Genomic DNA, 21151 nt, shown 5'->3' on the forward strand with positions numbered 1-21151 from the left:
TATAGATTTTGGATACTAGTCCTTTATCTGATATGTCATTTGCAAATATTTTCTCCCATTCTGTTGGTTGTCTTTTGGTTTTGTGGACTGTTTCTTTTGCTGTGCAAAAGCTTTTTATCTTGAGGAAATCCCAATAGTTCATTTTTGCCCTTGCTTCCCTTGCTTTTGGCGATGTTTCTAGGAAGAAGTTGCTGCGGCTGAGGTCGAAGAGGTTGCTACCTGTGTTCTCCTTTAGGATTTTGATGGACTCCTGTCTCATGTTTAGGTCTTTCAACCATTTGGAGTCTATTTTTGTGTGTGGTGTAAGGAAATGGTCCAGTTTCATTTTTCTGCATGTGGCTCTCCAATTGTCCCAACACCATTTGTTGAACAGACTGTCTTTTTTCCATTGGACATTCTTTCCTGTTTTGTCAAAGATGAGTTGACCATAGAGTTGAGGGTCCATTTCTGGGCTCTCGATTCTGTTCCATTGATCTATGTGTCTGTTTTTGTGCCAGTACCATACTGTCTTGATGATGACAGCTTTGTAATAGAGCTGGAAGTCCGGAATTGTGATGCCGCCAGCTTTGCTTTTCTTTTTCAATATTCCTCTGGCTATTCGGGGTCTCTTCTGGTTCCATACAAATTTTAGGATTCTTTGTTCCATTTCTTTGAAAAAAGTGGATGGTATTTTGAAGGGAATTGCATTGAATGTATAGATTGCTCTAGGTAGGATTGACATCTTCACAATGTTGGTTCTCCCAATCCATGAGCGAACATTTTTCCATTTCTTTGTGTCTTCTTCAATTTCTTTCCTGAGTATTTTATAGTTTTCTGAGTACAGATCCTTTGCCTCTTTGGTTCAATTTATTCCTGGGTATCTTATGGTTTTGGGTGCAGTTGTAAATGGGATCGACTCCTTGATTTGTCTCTCTTCTGTCTTGTTGTTGGTGTATAGGAATGCCACTGATTTCTGTGCATTGATTTTTTATCCTGCTACTTTACTGAATTCCTGTATGAGTTCTAGCAGTTTTGGGGTGGAGTCTTTGGGTTTTCCACATACAGTATCATATCATCTGCAAAGAGTGAGAATTTGACTTCCTCTTTGTCGATTTGGATGCCTTTGATTTCTTTTTGTTGTGTGATCGCTGTGGCTAGGACTTCTAATACTGTGTTGAATAGCAGTGGTGAGAGTGGACATCCCTGCCGCATTCCTGACCTTAGGGAAAAGCTCTCAGCTTTTCCCCATTGAGAATGATATTGGTTGTAGGTTTTTCATAGATGGCTTTTATGATATTGAGGTATGATATCCTTATACGCTGAAGAGTTTTGATCAAGAAAGGATGCTGTACTTTGTCAAATGCTTTTTCTGCATCTATTGAGAAGATCATATGATTCTTGTTCTTTCTTTTGTTATTGTATTGTATTACGTTGATTGATTTGTGGATGTTGAACCATCCTTGCAGCTCAGGGATAAATCCCACTTGGTCGTGGTGAATAATCTTTTTAATGGACTGTTGGATCCTATTGGCTAGTATTTCGGTGAGAATTTTTGCATCCGTGTTCATCAAGGATATTGGTCTGTAATTCTCCTTTTTGATGGGGTCCTTGTCTGGTTTTGGGATTAAGGTAATGCTGGTCTCATAAAATGAGTTTGGAAGTTTTCCTTCCATTTCTATTTTTTGGAAGAGTTTCAGGAGAATAGGTATTAATTCTTCTTTAAATGTCTGATAGAATTCCCCTGGGAAGCCATCTGGCCCTGGGCTTTTGTTTTTTGGGAGATTTTTGATGACTGCTTCAATTTCCTTAGTGGTTATAGGTCTGTTCAGGTTTTCTATTTCCTCCTGGTTCAATTTTGGTTGTTGATACATCTCTAGGAATACACCCATTTCTTCCAGGTTATCTAATTTGCTGGCATAGAGTTGCTCATAATATGTTCTTATAATTGTTTGTATTTCTTTGGTGTTGGTTGTGATCTCTCCTCTTTCATTCATGATTTTGTTGATTTGGGTCATTTCTCTTTTCTTTTTGATAAGTCTGGCCAGGGGTTTATCAATCTTGTTAATTCTTTCAAAGAACCAGCTCCTAGTTTCTTTGATCTGTTCTACTGTTCTTTTGGTTTCTATTTCATTGATTTCTGCTCTCATCTTTATTATTTCTCTTCTCCTGCTGGGTTTAGGCTTTATTTGCAATTCTTTCTCCAGCTCCTTTAGGTGTAGGGTTAGGTTGTGTATTTGAGACCTTTCTTGCTTCTTGAGAAAGGCTTGTATTGCTATAGACTTTCCTCTTAGGACTGCCTTTGCTGTATCCCAAAGATTTTGAACAGTTGTGTTTTCATTTTCATTTGTTTCCATGAATTTTTTTAATTCTTCTTTAGTTTCCTGGTTGCCCCATCATTCTTTAGTAGGATGCTCTTTAACCTCCATATATTTGAGTTCTTTCTGACTTTCCTCTTGTGATTGAGTTCTAGTTTCAAAGCATTGTGGTCTGAAAATATGCAGGGAATAATCCCAGTCTTTTGGTACCAGTTGAGACCTGATTTATGACCTAGGATGTGATCAATTCTGGAGAATGTTCCATGGGCACTAGAGAAGAATGTGTATTCCGTTGCTTTGGGATGGAATGTTCTGAATATGTCTGTAAAGTCCATTTGGTCCAGTGTGTCATTTAAAGTCTTTATTTCCTTGTTGATCTTTTGCTTAGATTATCTGTCCATTTCAGTTAGGGGGGTGTTAAAGTCCCCCACTATTATTGTGTTTTTGTGAATGCGTTTCTTTGCTTTTGTTATTAATTGCCTTATATAATTGGCTGCTCCCACGTTAGGGGCATAGATATTCTTGTTGGATAGACCCTTTAAAGAGGATAGAGTGTCCTTCCTCATCTCTTATTAGTCTTTCTTTTAAAATCTAATTTGTCTGATACAAGGATTGCCACCCCAGCTTTCTTTTGGTGTCCATTAGCATGGTAAATGTTTTTCCACCCCCTCACTTTCAATCTGGTGGTGTCTTTGGGTCTAAAATGAGTCTCTTGCAGATAGCATATTGATGGGTCTTGTTTTTTAATCCAATCTGATAGCCTGTGTCTTTTGATTGGGGCATGTAGCTCATTTACATTCAGGGTAACTATTGAAAGGTATGAATTTAGTGCCATTGTATGGCCTGTAAGGTGACTGTTACTGTATCTTGTCTGTGTTCCTTTCTGATCTATGCTGCGCTTTGGCTCTCTCTTTGCTTAGAGGACCCCTTTCAATATTTCTTGTAGGGCTGGCTTCGTGTTTGCAAATTCCTTTAATTTTTGTTTCTCCTGGAAGCTCTTTATCTCTCCTTCTATTTTCAATGACAGCCTAGCTGGCTATAGTATTCTTGACTGCATATTTTTCTCGTTTATTGCTCTGAAGATATCTTGCCAGTCCTTTCTGGCCTGCCAGGTCTCTGTGGTTAGGTCTGTTGCCAATCTAATATTTCTACCATTGTAGGTTACATATCTCTTCTCCTGAGCTGCTTTGAGGATTTTCTCTTTGTATCTGGGACTCGTAAGTTTTACTATTAGATGTCGGGGTGTTGACCTATTTTTATTGATTTTGAGAGGGGTTCTCTGTGCCTCCTGGATTTTGATGCCTGTTTCCTTCCTCACATTAGGGAAGTTCTCTGCTATTATTTGCTCCAATATACCTTCTGCCCCCCTCTCTCTCTCTTCTTCTTCTGGGATCCCAATTATTCTAATGTTGTTTCGTCTTATGTTAACACTTATCTCTCGAATTCTGCCCTCGTGATCCTGTAGTTGTTTATCTCTTTTTCTCAGCCTCTTTATTTTCCATCATTTGGTCTTCTATATCACTGATTCTCTCTCTGTCTCATTTATCCTAGCAGTTAGTGCCCCCATTTTTTATTGCACCTCATCAATAGCCTTTTTGATTTCGACTTGATTAGATTTTAGTTCTTTTATTTCTCCAGAAAGGGTTTCTCTAATAACTTCCACACTCTTTTCAAGCCCAGCTAGTATCTTTAAAGTCATGATTCTGAACTCTAGGTCTGACATCGTACTAATGTCCGTATTGAGTAGGTCCCTGTCAGACGGTACTACCTCTTGTTCTTTTTGCTGAGGTGATCTTTTTTGTCTTGTCATTTTGTCCAGAGGAGAATAGATGAATGAGAGAACAAAATGCTAACAGGTTAACAACGTCCCCAGCAAATATACTGTTTACAAATCAGAAAAGATCTGTAACCAGGGAAAAAGAAAGGGAAAGAATGAAAAAAGATGGAGGAAAAAAAAAAAGAAAAAAAAAGATAAAAACCAAAACCGAACAATACAAAATAAGCAGAATATGATCAAATATGATCAGGCTAGTGCATAGATCAGTGCCACACACTAGATTTTGGGCATATTTTGGTCTGTTAGAAAAAAGTGCCTCTTAAAATTTTAAAGGAAGAAAGACATTTATGTACAAAATAAGGGTTGATACAATGAAGGGATGGAAGATGACTGTAAAGATGAAAATCATAAAAGATTTTATAAAAGGAATTGATAAGATAAGTCGTTTGAAAAAGAAGAAGATTTAAAAAAAAAAAGCAAAAAGGGAGAGAATTTGATCAGGCAGAGACTAGAACAAAGCCATACACTAGTGATTTAGGGTATATTTTGATCTGTTAGAAGAAACTGTATCTCAAAATTTTAAAGAGAGAACAACTTATATATATATATGCCAAAAATAAGGGTAACTACTATGAAGGGATAAAATATGACTCTAAAAATGAAAAATAAAAAATGTTTTTTTTAAAAAAGGGATTGATAAGATGTTGGTTGAAAAAGGGTAAAAGAAAAATAAAAAAAAAACAGTTAAAAAAATTAACTTTGATGAAGTACTGAATCATGGTAAAAAAAAGCAATGAATTCTATGTGCAGTATTCCCCTAGCGCCGGAGTTCTCCCATTCTCCTTGATCGGTAAACTTGGTCTTGGCTTGCTGGCTGTTCGTGCTGATCTTCTGGGGGAGGGGCCTGTTGCCGTGGTTTCCAAATGTCTTTGTCGGAGGCTGAATTGCCCTGCCCTTGTCGGTCTGGACTAAGCAAGCTTCTTGGGTTTGCTCTCAGGAGCTTTTGTTCCCTGCAAGCTCTCAGTACAGCTTTGGAGGACCAGGGTGAAAATGGTGGCCTCCCAATCTCCACCCAGAGGAGCTGAGAACTTGGGGTCCTGTTCCTCAGTGCACCCCCAGAGAAAAGCAGTCACTCCTGTCTCCCTGGTCTCCGGCCGCAATCTGTGCTCACCTAGCCTGTGACTGAGCATTTGTATCTCTGGCACCCGACCCCGTGTGGAGTCTCCAAACCCAGCAGATCCCTGCGGTGGGTTTCCACGCCGCTCCTCCCGGGGGAGAAAGGGGAGTCTCCCCGGCTCTGCCGCTTGTTGCGTCCCTGCTGGAGGAGCAGTGACCCGACTGGGCCGCGGATCACAGTTTATGGCAACCCCGAGCTGAGAGCCCGTGCCTCGGCTCTGTCTCTGCAGCCGGCTTCCCCGCTCTGATACCTGGGAGCTCTGCCGCACTCAGGCAACCCTGGTCTTTCTGTGACCCCAAGGGTCCTGAGACCACACTGTCCTGGGAGGATTCCACCCCCGCTTAGCCACTGCAGCAACGACCCTCAGAGGAGACAACTTCTAAAAGGTCTGATTTTGTGCTCCGCAGCTCTATCACTTGCCAGAAGCCGCCGACGGAGGCCCCCTCCCCCGCCATCTAACCTCCCGAATATCACCTCGGATTCACTTCTCCGCATGTCCTACCTTCCAGTAAGTGGTCGCTTCTCTGTTCAGAGAGTTGTTGCTACTCTCCTCTTCGATCTCCTGTTGAGTTCGTAGGTGTTCAGAATGGTTTGATCCCTATTCAGGTGAATTCCTGAGACCAGACAAAATCTAAGTCTCCTACTCCTCTGCCATCTTGCTCCGCCCCCCCGACACTATATCATTCTTAAAGGGTCTATCCAACAAGAAGATCTAACAATTGTAAATATCTATGCCCCCAACATGGGAGCAGCCATCTACATAAGCCAACTGTTAACCAAAATAAAGGGTCATATTGATAACAATACATTAATTGTAGGAGACCTCAATACTCCACTCGCAGCAATGGACAGATCATCTCAACAGAAAATCAACAAAGAAACAAGAGCTTTGAATGATACACTGGATCAGATGGACCTCATAGATATTTACAGAACATTCCACCCTAAAACAACAGAATACTCATTTTTCTCAAGCGCACATGGAACTTTCTCCAGAATAGACCACATACTGGGTCACAAATCAGGTCTCAACCGATACCAAAAGACTGAGATTATTCCCTGCATATTCTCAGACCACAGTGCTTTAAAACTGGACCTCAATCACAAGAAAAAATTTGGCAGAAATTCAAACACTTGGAAGCTAAAGACCACTCTGTTCAAGAATGTTTGGGTCAACCAGGAAATCAAAGAAGAACTTAAACAATTCATGGAAACCAATGAGAACGAAAACACATCAGAACAAAACCTATGGGATACTGAAAAGGCGGTCCTAAGGGGATAATACATAGCCATCCAAGCCTCACTCAAAAAAACAGAAAAATCCCGAATTCACCTACCAACTCTACACCTTAAAGAACTAGAGAAAAAGCAACAAACAATGCCTAAGCCACTCATTAGAAGAGAAATAATTAAAATTAAAGCAGAGATCAATGAATTAGAAACCAAAAACACAGTAGATCAGATCAACAAAACTAGAAGTTGCTTCTTTGAAAGAATTAATAAGATCGATAAACCACTGGCCAGACTGATCCAAAAGAAAAGAGAAAGGACCCAAATTAATAAAATTATGAATGAAAGGGGAGAGATCACGACTAACACCAAGGAAATAGAAACAATTATTAGAAATTATTATCAACAACTATATGCCAATAAACTGAGCAATCTGGATGAAATGGAGGCCTTCCTGGAAACCTATAAGCTGCCAAGACTGAAACAGGAAGAAATTGACAACCCGAATAGGCCAATAACCAGTAACGAGATTGAGGCAGTAATCAAAAACCTCCCAAAAAAACAAGAGTCCAGGGCCTGATGGATTCCCTGGGGAATTCTACCAAACATTCAAAGAAGAAATAATACCTATTCTACTGAAACTGTTTCAAAAAATAGAAACAGAGGGAAAACTTCCAAACTCATTCTATGAGGCCAGCATTACCTTAATCCCCAAACCAGGCAAAGACCCCATCAAAAAGGAGATTTTGAGACTGATATCCCTGATGAATATGGATTGCAAAATCCTCAACAAAATCCTAGCTAATAGGATCCAACAATACATTAAAAGGATCATCCAGAATGACCAAGTGGGATTTACCCTGGGATGCAAGAGTGTTTCAACATTCACAAATCAATCAATGTGATAGAACACATTAATAAGAGGAGGGAGAAGAACCATATGGCCCTCTCTATTGATGCAGAAAAAGCATTTGACAAAATACAACATCCTTTCCTGATTAAAACTCTTCAGAGTATAGGGATAGAGGGAATATTCCTCAAGTTCATAAAATCCATCTATGAGAAACCCACAGTGAATATCATCCTCAATGGGGAAAAACTGAGAGCTTTTCCCTTAAGATCAGGAGCACATCAAGGATGCCCACTCTTGCCACTATTTTTCAACATAGTACTAGAAGTCCTAGCAACAGCAATCAGACAACAAAAAGAAATAAAAGGTATTTAAATTGGCAAAGAAGAAGTCAAACTCTCTCTTTTTGCAGATGACATGATACTTTATGTGGAAAACCTAAAAGACTCCACCCCCAAATGACTAGAACTCATACAGCAATTCAGTAATGTGGCAGGATACAAAATCAATGCACAGAAATCCGTTGCTTTCTTATACACTAACAATGCAACTGTAGAAAGAGAAATTAGAGAAACGATTCCATGTACAAACGCACCAAAAACCATAAGATACTTCGGAATAAACCTAACCAAAGAGGTAAAGGATCTATACTCTAGGAACTACAGAACACTCATGAAAGAAATTGAAGAAGACACAAAAAGAGGAAAAACATTCCAGGCTCATGGATTGGAAGAATAAACATTGTTAAAATGTCTATGCTACCCAGAGGAATCTATACCTTCAATGCCATCCCGATCAAAATTCCAATGACATTTTTCAAAGTGCTGGAACAAACAATCCTAAAATTTGTATGGAATCAGAAAAGAACCTGAATCGCCAAGGAAATGTTGAAAAAGAAAAACAAAGCTGGGTGCATCACAATGCCCGATTTCAAGCTATATTACAAAGCAGTGATCACCAAGGCAGCATGGTACTGGCACAAAAACAGACATATAGACCAATGGAACAGAATAGAGAACCCAGATATGGACTCTCAACTCTATGGTCAAATAATCTTTGACAAAGCAGGAAAAAACATGCAATGTAAAAGAGACAGTCTTTTCAATAAATGGTGCTGGGAAAATTGGACAACCACATGCAGAAGAATGAAACTCAACCATTCTCTAACACCATTCACAAAGATAAACTCAAAGTGGATGAAAGACCTCAATGTGAGAGGTCCATCAAATCATCAAAATCCTAGAGGAGAACATAGGCAGTAACCTCTTTCAAGATACTTCCAGGAACCCTTTCTCTCTACTTTGCTGCATGTCTTTGACACAGGCCTCAGTTGTGCCCTGTCCTTGATGCAACTTCTTTCAAAATACATCTCCAAAAGCTAGTGAAACAAAAGCAAAAATGAACTTTTGCGACTTCATCAAGATAAAAAGCTTCTGCACAGCAAAGGAAACAGTCAACAAAACAGTGAAGCAACCCACAGAATGGGAGAAGATATTTGCAAATGACCCTACAGATAAAGGGCTGATATCCAAGATGTATAAAGAACTTCTCAAACTCAACACCCAAAAAACAAATAGTCAAGTCAAAAAGTGGGCAGAAGATATGAAAAAACACTTCTCTGAAGAAGACATACAAATGGCTAATAGACACATGAAAAAATGTTCATCATCATTAGCCATCAGGGAAATTCAAATCAAAACCACATTGAGATACCACCTTACACCAGTTAGAATGGCAAAAATGGACAGGGGAAGAAACAACAAATGTTGGAGAAGTTGTGGAGAAAGGGGAACCCTCTTACACTGTTGGTGGGAATGCAAGTTGGTACAGCCACTTTGGAAAACAGTGTGGAATTCCTCAAAAATTTAAAAATAGAGCTACCCTATGACCCAGCAATTGCACTCCTGGGTATTTACCCCAAAGACACAGATGTAGTGAAAAGAGGGTTCTAGAGGGGAGGGGGGTGGGGGGATGTGTTAGCCTGTTGATGGGTATTAAAGAGGGCACGTTCTGCATGGAGCACTGGGTGTTATGCACAAACAATGAATCATGGAACACTACATCAAAAATTAATGATGTAATGTATGGTGATTAACATAACAATAGAAAATTTAAAAAAAAAGAAGGGCCATATGCACCCCAATGTTCATAGCAGCAATGTCCATAATAGTGAAACTGTGGGAAGAGCCGAGATGCCCTTCAACAGATGAATGGATAAAGAAGATGTGGTCCATATATACAATGGAATATTACTCAGCCATCAGAAAGGATGAATGCCCAACTTTTACATCAACATGGATGGGACTGGAGGAGATTATGCTAAGTGAAATAAGTCAAGCAGAGAAAGTCAATTATCATATGGTTTCACTTATTTGTGGAACATAAGGAACAGCATGGAGGACATTAGGAGAAGGAAGGGAAAAATGAAGGGGGGCGGAATCGGAGGGAGAGATGAACCATGAGAGACTGGATTCTGAGAAACAAATGGTTTTAGAGAGGATGGGGGAGGGGGGATTGGTTAGCCAAGTGATGGGTATTAAGGAGGGTGCATACTGCATGGAGCACTGGGTGTTTTACAAAAAGAATGGATCGTGGATCACCACATCAAAAACTAATGATGTATTGTATGGTGACTAACATAACATAATAAAAAAAAAGCAAAGTGTAATGGACTTGAGTGGCATGTATGAAGTAGATTCTAAAGAGAGATGGAGAAGACCAGAAAGAGTTGCATCAAGGACAGGGCACAACTGAGGCCTGTGTCAAAGACATGCAGCAAAATAGAAAGAGTTCCTGGAGTTGGCATGGCTGGCCCCAGAGATAGCAGATTTTGAAGAACAGGAGAAGTCAGAATGAAGTGAGTTGAGGAATAAGTGGGAGTCAAAGAGAACATGAAGGCATTTTTGTGGTAAGTTTGGCTAAGAAGGTAACAAGGAGAGAGAAGGGAGAAAAAGGGAGAGACCAGTGAAGAAACATTGTTTTAGAATGGGAAGGGCTTGGTGTGCTCAGGCCTGGTTGTGGGGTTGGGGAGGAAGTCAGTAGAGAGAAAGGTTGAACAAAGGCTATGTCTCCAGCTCAGTGGGTCCCAGAGGGGCCTCTGGGCCTTGAGGGCATAGGGCACCCCAGGTCCTGTGGGTAAGGCAGCCTTCCAGGGGAATGGCTGCCATGCCCCACCCCTGTGCCCCACCCGGGTCTCAGCCCCTTCACACTTCAGCAGAGACCCAGTTGGGTCTTTACCCTCAAAGGTGGCCCCAGCTGGCAGAAGAGATGCCTTGGAATCCAGCCCAACCTCCTCTTGTCCTCAAGGCTTCAGCCTGCACTGAGCAACAGGAAGCTTTCTTTGGGTCTTTGCTGCCAGCAGTGGAGGAGGGTGGAACAAGCCTGGCACAGTGTAGGGCAGAAGCCTCAGGCCTTGGTTCTGAGCCAGGGAAGGGGCCGGGCTAACTAGGCTAGGGCCTGGCTGCCACCTGGTGTTGAGAGCTGGATGCACAGCAGGACCGCCTCTACTAGGCACCAGCTCTGAGCTGGGGATAAAGAAAGAGGAAAAACTTTCACCATATAGAAGCTTTTTGTTTTGGTGAAGTCCCAATAGCTCGTTTTTGCTTTTGTTTCCCTTGTTTCCAGAGATGTGTCTGATAAGTTGCTATGACCAAGGTCAAAGAGGCTGCTGCCTATGTTCTCTAGGATTTTGATGGTTTCCTGTCTCACATTTAAGTCTTCTATTCATTTTGAATTTATTTTTGTGTATTGTGTAAGAAAGTGGTCCAGTTTCATTCTTCTGCATGTTGCTGTCCATCTCACAACAATCAACAAAACTAAAAGACAACCTAAGGAATGGGAAAAGATATTTGTAAATGACATATCTGATAAAGAATTAGGATCCAAAATCTAGAAAAAATTTCTCAAACTCAACACCCAAAGAATAAATAATCCAGGTAAGAAATGGACAGAAGACATGAACAGACATTTTTCCAGAGAAGACACACAGATGGCTAACAGACACAAAAAAAGATGCTGAACATCACTCATCATCAAGGAAATGCAAATCAAAACAATGAGATACCACCTCACAGCTGTCAGAATGGCTAAAATTAACAACACAAGAAACAACAGTGTTGGCAAGGTTGCAGAGAAAGGGAAACACTCCTACACTGTTGGTGAGAATGCAAGCTGGTACAGCCACTCTGGAAAACAGTATGGAGGTTTCTCAAAAAGTTGAAAATTGAACTACCCTAAGACCAGCAATTGCACTACTAAATATTCACCCAAAGGATGCAAAAATATATCACCCTGACGTTTATAGCAGAATTATCAACAATAGCTAAACTATGGAAAGAGAAGAAACATCCATCGACTGATGAATGGATAAAGAAGATGTGGAGTGTATATATATATACAGTGGGATATTACTCAGCCATCAGAAAGAATAAAATCTTGCCATTTGTAACTATGTGGATGGAGCTAGAGTGTATTATGCTAAATGAAGTCAGTCAGAAAAAGACAAATACCATATAATTTCACTCCTATGTGGAATTTAAGAAAGAAAACAGATGAACATAGGGGAGGGAAAACACAGAGAGAGGGAAACAAACTGTAAGAGACTCTTAATGATACAGAGGGTATCATTAAGATCAACCCTCAGGGTTGACAGAGGGAGGTGGGTGGGGAGATGGGCTAAATAGGTGATGGGTATCAAGGAGGGTGCTTGTTGTCATGAGCACTGGGTGTTGTGTGTAAGTGATGAATCACTAAATTCTACACCTGAAACCAATTTTACCAGGTATGTTTAACTAACTAGAATTTAAATAAAAACTTGAAATTAAAAAAAGAGGAAAAACCAGAAAACCTGCAAGGAAGGCAGGCTTCAGGGTGGGGCACACCATCCTGAATCAGAGAGGGAGTGTATTTCATATGGTGAAGATGAAGAGTGAATTTACTAGTTATTCTGAGGCCAGAGGCCAATAAAACTAACAGTTCACAGTTACCTGTACTGTCTCCCATGAGACTCTCTGAGTTAGTTATTATCATTTTCCCTATTTTACAGATGGGGCTTATCCCTGGAAGGTTCAAAAGGTTTGTCCAGATCAGTGGCCTTTGAATAGCAGAACTGGGATTTGAAAGGAGTTTTCAGACATTGAGAGGGGGCTGGGTAGGGGCAGGCACTAAATTTCATGTCAGGAGCAATAGGAATAGTCTGGGCAGATGTAAGCATGGAGTGTGGAGGGTCTGGGCAAAATAAATGATAGGGACCTGTGCCCTGTTGGCCTTAAGGTAGAGAGTGAGGCTTGGAGATAAGAAGCCATCCCTGCCCAGGATGAGTATGAATGGCCACTGGGCTTGAGGAGAGGTTTACCAGGGAGATAAGCCCCAGCAAGTCCCACAGAGGAGCCAGGACAGAAGTCAGCTCCATATGTCGTGGGCCCTCTGGGTGGAGACCTAAGTGGTGGCTGACAAGACAGTTGATGACAGGCCCAATGAGCATGTGATCTGCTAACCAGCAGCTAGAACAGAAGCCTCAAGATGGGAGAAATGTACCAGTGAGTGGATGGGGCCCTAAGAGCAGGTAACACCAGGGGAATTGAGACCAGGGAAGAGAAAAATTCATCCAGCTTTACCTGCTGGCAGGTACGAGCTGGGAAGGGAGACCAATGGGCCTCTGAGGGATGTTGGTCAGGGGTGGGTGGGCAGGACTGCCTTCAGTTCAGAGTCCCTACTGAGAAACACAGAAGCATTTTCTTCCCACCTGCCTGCACCATGTTGGTAGAGGTGTGGGGGCAGCAGCTGGGGTCAGGTAGCTGATCCCTGCGAAGAGTAAAAAGGCAGAGTCTTGGTGGCACCTGCCAGCCACACCAATCTGCATCTCCCAATGCTGGAGGATATGGGCTCTGTGCCTGGCACAGCTTCCCACTTCTACCACTTCCAAATTTCCCTCTTCTATTTTTGTTTTTCTCTCAGTTTCTCAAAGTTCTCTGAAAAAAATCCCCACTCCCATTTTCTCTTAACAGGAAGGTGGAATCATTTGTCCCCATGCAGGGGGGACAGAACTAAAGGGACAGAACATCTCTAGGGGCCCAGGCCATAGGGTCTGAGTGGGAAGGGGAGTGAGCTGACACAGGCAGATGGGGACTACTTGGAGAGAAAACTGGCAATGTGGGATCTGTCCTGCTGACAATGTCACTGCCCTGGCAGCACCCCTCAAAGGCCTCTGTAATCCTGCCCCCTTCACCCTCCCTGTGTCCCAGTAACCCCTCTTCCCACACACACTCAACACCTCCTCGCTTAACCATTCAAAAGTGACTAAATGGGTGAGTAGCAAACTAGATCCTATTGCTAATCTATCAATAACTATGAATCAGTGACTATATGCCCAACATCTGCTACTCCCACTCAGATTGCCTTAAATTTTTCTTTTTAATAAAAATCTGGCTATAAAGTAAGACAGGCCCACTCTGGAAAAGTCAGGAAAGCATAATGAGGACAGTGGCAATCAGGCTTTTTCATTAATTAAAATTAACAACTTTATCTCACTTCTGATAACTAGTTAAGTTCTTCCCACTTCTCTTCCCAGCCACCAAAGGGTCCTGGTGCTCTGGTGGCTTGTCTACAGTGAGTTCTCAGTTAATATTTGTGGGGTGGCTGGTTGTTGACTGGCATGCCCAGCGAGCTCCACATAGCCTGTAAACATTTGAAACCATGGTGTGTGTTGGTGGTGGTAGCTGGTCTGTGACATACTGTCTGAGGAGCTGGCTAGATTCCACAGACTTGTTTTTCCCAGGTTAACTGGTAGCTTTCCTCCATGACAAAAAGCTCAGCCCTGCAGGAAGTGGGTTTGGATGATGCTTCTGGATCACCTGAATGTGAGTTGATCCTGGGAGGAGTCGGTATCTCCACAATCAGATGGTGGGTGCCAACTGTGTGCCAGGCACTGTGTGGGCGACAGGGGATATAAAGATGAAGGTTGTTAGAGACAAGATCCACAAGCTAATTGTAAAGTGACCTGATAAATGTGGTCCTAGAATTAGATACAAAACTGTGGGGGAACAAAGGGAAATGGCCCTGGGTATGAGTCACTCCAGGAGGGCTTCATGGAAGAGGCAGCATGAGAGTTGGATCTTGAAGAGTGACTGGGGTATAGTTGCCTGGGGGACTTTGCGGCCAGGTGGAGACAAGGGAGGCCATTCTAGACAAAATGAAGCATAAGAACAGTGACCTGATGTATGAAGGCTAAGGACCTTCTGTGGCTTCCATTTTCAAATCTGAGCTGCACCATTAATAAGGGTGACTGCTGCCTCAGAGACCCCTTGTGAGCAGCGATCTGCCCTAGAACTGCAGAGGACCCTGTCCCTTGTTCCTCCATGCTCTTCCTTGCGTTGACCTAGCAGGGAGCAGCCATGTCTGCTTGTGCTGTCAGGCCCAGGTTCAATGCCTCTTTCCCTGCAGCCTCTGGGATTGTTGAGACAGATGTGACTGCCTCCACTTCTGGACTCTCACTGTACCCTGTCCTTACTGCTATCATGGCCCCTTACACAGCAATTGTCTCAGTTTTAGGGTTTGGTTTTCTTTACTAGACTATGTGCTCCTTAGGCAGGAAATGTTCTTGGTTCATCCCTGCAGTCTTAGCATCTGGCATCAGACATCACAAAAAACACACACTCAATAAATTTTTAATTCTTTAGCTTATTCTGTGAACACCTCCCAGTCACTCATCAGACCCTGGCTCAGTTTCCCCAACTAACCTATTAGGGATTAAGGTAGGGCCCTCAGCAGTCTGCTGCAGGGTGAGAAGGTTCAGAGTAGATTGCCCTTATCAACCTCAATTAGTGCTATATTGAGAAGGTCACAATTGAGACTTATGTAAAAAGAGCCCATTATTTAATTGATTAAAACAGGTTTTCAGTTGGCAGCTTGACAAGTGCATACTGCACAACCTCTCCCACTCCACCTACAGGGCTGATAAGTGACAGATTTGGGTGGCAAATTTTTGGAATTCCTTAAAGATCCTGCTCAAGCCAGCCAGCTGGGTGCTACTGGGATAGGGAGGATGCTGGTGACAAATGTGACCTGATTACTTATAGCCCTTTGTTCCTAGGATGGGCCTTGGGAGCCTGACCAGTTGCTGAACTGGCTGTCAAACAGCCCACCCAGGACTGAGAGAAGATGAAAAACATGTCTCCTCAGGTTCTGTCCTGTTGCATCATTTACCCCATTTGGGAACCTACACCTTGACTTTTCTACTAATGGCCAATTGAAGAATCAGAACATTGATATAATAATAATAATAATAATAATAATAAATATACATATAACATAATAATAAATATATTTCCTGTAAGGGAGTTTTGTGATGAGGCACTACCAAGGAAGAGTGGATGGATGAATGGATAAGCAGAAGGGTGGGATATATGGATAAACAGATAGTAAATCATCAAATGGATAGACATGTAGATAATAGAACAGGTGGATGGATTATTGGATTGATGGGTGGTAAGTCAACCCATGCTTATGGCACCCCTAGGGACATAAAGTCCTCTTGTTGTTGGTGGCAGTGCTGGCAGATGCTGCCACAGTAGTACCTCAGTTTCTGAAGGCTTGCTGTGAATAGTTGAAGAGCTAAATATAAGGGATAACTCTTCCAATTTATTTTTCAGGAAATAGCAACAAATTGAACGCAGCTGAAGCATCTTCAAAGATTTACTACCTTCCAAGACTTTCAAGCCTGAAGGTATCTTCATTTTCCCCTCTCAGAATTGACAGGGAGGCCAAATAAGACTGAGTGAAATAACCTGCAAATAGAACACCTTAAGAAAAGTACACCTATAAAAATAAGGTAACAGACAATAAACAACACTGCAAACAGTTTGGCAAATGGAGAAAAAAGAATCACCTTCATAAACCCATCATTGTAGAGCAAGCCTTGTTTTGTGTGGCTGTGCTTCTGCACAGGAACCATTCGTAGCTGCAATCATCATGCTCGTGACTACCCTCTGTACCCTACTTTCTCCACCTCACATGATGTCATGAGCATTTTTCTATGTTGCCACATAGCCTTTATAATTACTTTAAATGACTGTAAAATATTCCATTCTCTATGCTACTGTTGAATATTTAGGTTTCTTGTATTTTTTTTCCTTTGCTCATTTTCATGAATTAACAAATGTTAGGTATTTTACCTGGTGCCTGGCAAAATGTATACACTTAATAGGTGCTTTATTTCCTTCCCATCTCTCTCCTTATATATCTTCATATTTGGGCTTTTCCTTAGGAAAAATTTCTTAGGATAAATATTAGTTCAAGAGTTTAAATAATTATATGGCTTTTCATGCATATGGATGCCATGTTGCTTTATTAATAACCATGATGATAATATCAATAGCTCCAAAATTACACATATTATCTCATAAAATCCTCTTGACATCTCTAAGGGGTAGCCATTACTCCATTTTTGATGAGAAAGCCCACACATTTAAGTAATTTTTCCAACATCCATGTCTGTTTTGTTTTCTTCTTTCTTTTCAGGGACTGGTACGGTGTCTGGCACATGGAATGGTCCTGCCACCTGGCTTTTGACATTTATTTGGGTGGGCATAAGGTATTGCCTTACCTTTAAATGAAGGAGAGGCTTAGTGAAGCATCCATTCAAGCTTTGGGCAAACATGTGACAACAAATGATGTGCTGTGGGTGGGAGTTTAGGACCCTAATTGTAGTTAGCCTAGAACTGTACCTGCCTGACTTTTTCCTGAGGTCACCCATGCACAGCTATCATGTAGTTTTAAGAACAATGCCATAGAAGAGTGGTCCTAAGTGCTTGGTAGCCACATTGAATTCAAAGGGTTTGTTGTTGTCTTGTGGCTGTGTGACCTGATTACACATTTACAGAAACACTGTACTCATTACGATCACTCTTTAACATCCAACTGTACATGCTGAGGAGGCAGAACAGCCTTGAGCCCTATTCTTCCTAGTTTCAGAGGATGCATCCCAAAGAACCATCCCTAAGAGTCGAGTAGTTATTTCCTCAGGTTGTGTCTTCTTGGCATAAGGCAGGAACCTATGTCCTATTTCTGTTGTATAGGATAAGTATTTTGAGCGTCAGAATGGTTCTTCAGAGACCCTTTAAAGAATAAAGTCTGTACACTGATGTTACCTGGCTAGGCAGAGGGCCAGAGAATTCAATGATAGAGCTTGCCTCAGGGCTATGAAGGAGACCCAACATGGCAGGGCTTCCTGTATGATGTGTGTGAGTATGAGTGTGTGTGTGTATGAGTGTGTGTGTGTGTGTGTGTGTGTGTGTGTGTGTGTGTGTGTGTGTGTGTGTGTGTGTACCTAGGGATCTAAAGCTCAATGCCAGTGGGTAAAAGGTTCTGGACATTTCTCCAGATAGGGGTCACTGCCCTTTCAGCATGGCCTCTGGTGGGGGAACTTAGTCCTCCTCTTGGTTCTGGAAGATCAGAGGTCACTCTACCCATGCCTTCTCTGAGAAGGGCCAGGGGTTTGGAAAGTCAGCTTCATCTTAGTCATTGGCTCATGGTCATCTTGCTAGGAAAAATGGAGGCCACTTTATTCAACACATGTTTATCAAGCTCTTGCTGTGTGCCAAACCCTAGTCCAGGCACTGGTTACACAGCGGTGAATAAAACATACAAAACCCTACTTTCATGGAGCATTACAGTTGGGTAGACTAGCAACAGGCAAAATAATAAATAAAAACATATCAAAGAGTTACAAGGGCTATGGAGGGGGCAGGGATGATGGGTAGGGAGTGCTGGAGTGGGTGGAGGGAGTGGATGGGTATGTGTGCCAGCTGTAGACTGTGCATGGGACCACTCCAAGAAGTAGCCTCTCTTGGCCTCTGGCCACTTAGGTGGCACTGTCCTACCCCTGTGCGCAATCTTTATATATCACCCTCTTTGTTTTCTTCCTAGAGCTTGTGTTCTGCAATGACCTTGTTCATTTGTCTGTCTATTCCTTCTTCAAATGATTCAGATGAATTCTTGTGCAATTCCAAAAGGTGTAAATTTGGAGGGGAAATGGAGATGGGGATGGGTTGTGAAAGCTAGGTCATGACTCCCTGTGCCAAGTTCAAGTTGAGAAGGTTCTGACAGACTTGGAAATTGAATTCATAGATGGATAGTCCTGGTGCCTGTTTTGGAGCTTCTCCTGACTGGGGAGAAGGGAAGTGTACTAATGGGAGAGGGGTTTGGAGAAGCAATTTGGATTGGAGACCATGAGAACTGGGGGAGCTACTTGGGCCTTTCTCCCTTCTTGTTCTGAGCAGGATGCAGGAGGGCAGGGTTTTCAAAACAGGGCTGCCATTTAGTTAGAGCCTGGCTTGTCCTGATCTAGTGCTGAGCTGTTAGAAGAGCTCAAATAGGAGAGACCCCATCCCTGCACTGACCTTAGCCCCATTGTCCCACCTCTAGCAAGTTGCAACAGATTTTCCTATAAGAGACTTGGCTAGGGAAGGGTGACCTTAATCAGCAACCAAAACTCTGGGTAGGTGTTAATTAGGTCCAAGCAGCTAAGAGGTGATTATATCTTTCCTTTATTAAAGATGAGAAGAGTGTAAGGGGCCCCCGTGCTTCTGCTTGGCTCTTCCCTGACTTCCAGAGAAGGCTGGGAGGTGGGGCTGGAGTTGGCCTGCTCTGGGGGAGGTTGAATAGAAGACCTGGTCCACAGAGCAGACTGCTGCTCTGCTGTGAAGCCATGCAAAGAGGCAATGCCCTAGCTCAGACCATGAGAGCATGCAGGCAGAAGAGGGCCCTCTGAAAGCCCTGGACACTGGGTGTTGGTCTCAGCAGGAGAGGAAGGATCTTTGCTCATGGTGCCACTTACCACTGCTCCATCCAACTGGTCTCATTCTGAGCATTTTTTCTTGTCATTTTCCTCTAATTATAAACATGATAAATACACACACACACACACACACACACACATTGCTTATCACAGGTTTTGGAGGCAGAGTGACTTGGAAGGAAACAGGTATAACAGAAAAGCAGGAGATTGGAATTGGGGGATTAAGGTTACAGTTCTTATTAGTTGACTCTCTGTTATGTGTTCATTTTACTTAAGTTGTGCTGACATATCTACCACCTATAAAATGGGTATTTAAAAAATTCATTCTTATTATGAGCATTTACATTTGTCATGAAGAGCTGAGATAATACTCTGGTAGTTATGTGTAAACCTTGAGGTTCTGTCCCGATATAAGGAAGAGAATTATCATTAAGCCATACTCTCATTGGAGTGGACTGTTAAAGGAACTGAACTGGCAGGTATAAGAGGTTGTAAATATTTTAAAACCCTTTTGAATTAACTTCTTCATAAGTGAATTGAGAGGGTTGGACCAGATGGGCAAGAGCCCTTACAGGTTAGAGTTTGATTTTGAGGAGCAAACAGCAGACAGAGGTGTTTCTCGGTGGAAGTGGGGGTGGGGGTCCTTGCAGAGCACATGTGGCCTGCATGGGAGCCCCTGATACAGGACAGCATGTGTCAGGACAAGCATGGCCTTTGGCTCAAATGCCGGCCCCACCTGTTTGATGTTAGGCGAGTTTCCTAACATCTTTGGGTCTTAGTTTCCTCATCTGTGAAACTAAGATAATTATTTCCCTCTCTTGCTTTGGGGTTGGAATGAAGAATTAAGTGAAAAAAATTACACAAAGTGCTTGGCCAAGGAATTTCAGACTGTGGGAAATGGAAAGGTCCTTAGATATTACCTAATCTCACCCTTCGTTTTACAAATGAAGAGTTGAGACTCAGAAAGGTAGGTGCCCAAAATTTCACTTCACAGCAAATTAGTGGGAAAGCCTAGATGAAGACCAGGTTCCCAGAAGGACATCCATTCAGGTTTTATAATCTATGCTTGAGGGATTCCACTCTGTTGCTTTTGGAGAGCCCTATCTTACCCCACATGGGAGTCCAATTCCGGAAGGACAGGCTGGTAGCTAGCAGTCTTTCCTGAAGTCCACAGGCTCCCCCTGCTGGGCGGATGCCTTGACCGGCCCATGGGCACTTCCCGGGTTATAGGTTTTTAGGTTTTCAGTATTCCACATCATTGTGCCACTTTAAAAGAGATTCAAGAGGGCATTTGTTGTGATGTGCACTGTGTATTGTATGTAAGTGATGAATCACTGAATTCTCCTCCAGAAACAAATATTGCACTGTATGTTAACTAACAAAATTTAAATAAAAAAGGAGATTCAAATAATAAAAAAAGTGTTTTCCTATGATCCCATGTAATTACCATTTCATGTGCTCTTCATTCTGTTGTGTAGCTCCAGATTTCTGTTTATCATTTTCCTTCTGCCAGAAGACTTCGTCTAACATGTCTTCTAGTTCAAGTTTGCTGTTGATAAATTCTTTCAGCATTTGAATATCTTAAAATGTCCTTAATTCGTCTTCATTTTTGAAAGACATCTATACTGGGTGTAAAGTTCTAGGTTGAAAGTTATTCTCTTAGTAATTTAAAGATATTCCTCCACCATCTTCTGGCTTGGATCATTTCTGGCAAGAAGCTTGCTGTCACTCTTCTCTTTCTTTCTCTGTAAATGTATTTTTTCTCTGGCTTCTTTGAAGATATTTTTTTTTTCTTCATCAGTGGTTTTAAGCAATTTGATTATGAAGTTCCTTGGTGTAGTGTTCTTTATATTTCTTGTGCTTGGGGTTTATTGAGATTCTTAGGCATATATATATATTTAAAGATCTTTTTATTTATTTGAGAGAGGGAGAGAGCAGGGGGAGGGGCAGAGAGAGAGAAACAAATCGTCAAGCAGACTTCCTGCTGAGTGTGGAGCTCTACTAGGGGCTTAATCCCAGGAAAACAGTC

This window comes from Zalophus californianus, chromosome 4, assembly GCF_009762305.2.
Source record: "Zalophus californianus isolate mZalCal1 chromosome 4, mZalCal1.pri.v2, whole genome shotgun sequence".
Taxonomy (NCBI): domain Eukaryota; kingdom Metazoa; phylum Chordata; class Mammalia; order Carnivora; family Otariidae; genus Zalophus; species Zalophus californianus.